Here is a 1,456-nt window from a genome sequence, read left to right on the forward strand (position 1 = left end):
ACTGATGGGCACCTGATGATCACTCAGAAGTTTAAAGTGTGCAAAGAAACATAAGCCCGGGCTCGAGTTTTCGCCAGTGTAAAAAGCTAAACATTACAAAAATAATATTCATCTTTGACAAAAAAAAAGTATCTAAATTAGTTATACTACATAGTTTGGCAGACGGTACTATATATGTTGAATTGACCAACTCTGATTTTCATGTCAATCAACTAATTATCATTCATATTAACCAGCAAAAAACAGAGATTTTGAAGCTAAGGTTAATTATTGAGAATGGTGTGCATCGTCGTCTCCGTGGCCGCTCATGGTGGTGGTGCTTTTCATAGTTTCCTTACAGGCTGAGAGGAATGATCGATTGGGGTCTGTTGTAGGGTTGGACAGTTGGACGCAAATGCTCTTGGTCGTCGTTGCTACGTACGCTCTGTTGCTTTTAGCCAAACCCCACACACGTGTCGCTTTGATCTTCACATGCGGCGCACTGCCAGGATCATCATGCATGCCTTGGCGCGTTGCATGCGTGTCGCCGAGAAAAAGTGCCCTTGCAAATTGCTCAGACAACCCCGAACTTTTTTCTTTCTTTTGGGAAAAGGATGAGGACTGAATAATAATAATTCGAACTGAAAAATTTAATTTAGTCTGTTTAATTGAACCAAGTAGGGTCCGAAGGTGCCCTCGAGGTTCTAAATTCGAATCAGTACCCTAACCCAACGATGATAAACAGTTGCAATCAGTTTGCAGCATCAGCCACAAGCCTCCTCAAAGATACTACTCCCTTCGTCCGGAAATACTTGTCATTAAAATGAATAAAAAGGGATGTATCTAGATGTATTTTAGTTATAGATACATTTTTTTTCCATCTTGATGATAAGTATTTTCAGATGGAGGGAGTATATGTCTTGTGCATGCAGCAGGCACATGGCGTCGTCTAGAAGGAACGCTACGCTCGAGAGAAGGTAGTGTGCCGTTCCACACCACGCGTTGAGGCCGCCGCTCAACAAGAAGAGGACAGCAAGACAGCCGATGGTGCGACACCGCTGCTAAACGTTATGCTCGTGGCCTATTAATTGAAGGTGGGCCGTGCCAACTCTGCTCCAGACTCCACTACTCCTCTCCCCTCTTCTCCCTTTCGTCCTGGTACGCTTCCTCTCCTGCTTCTAACTAGCTCTGCTACCTTTCCTAATTAATAAAACTGTTCTTCTCGACTTGCCTAATATAGATATAAAAGTTTCAGCTCGGTTGCACTTCACCTGGTAGCTGTGCGCTGTTGGTGCCGCTTCCTCGCAACACCTCTTCTTCTTCCTTTCCTCTCCTCTCCTCTCCCTTCCGTCCTGGTACGCTTCCTCTCCTGCTTCTAACTAGCTTTGCTATCTTTCCTAATTAATAAAACTGTTCTTCTCGACTTGCCTAATATAGATATAAAAGTTTCAGCTCGGTTGCACTTCACCTGGTAGCT

Source organism: Triticum dicoccoides, chromosome 1B (genome assembly GCF_002162155.2).
Source record: "Triticum dicoccoides isolate Atlit2015 ecotype Zavitan chromosome 1B, WEW_v2.0, whole genome shotgun sequence".
Taxonomy (NCBI): Eukaryota; Viridiplantae; Streptophyta; class Magnoliopsida; order Poales; family Poaceae; genus Triticum; species Triticum dicoccoides.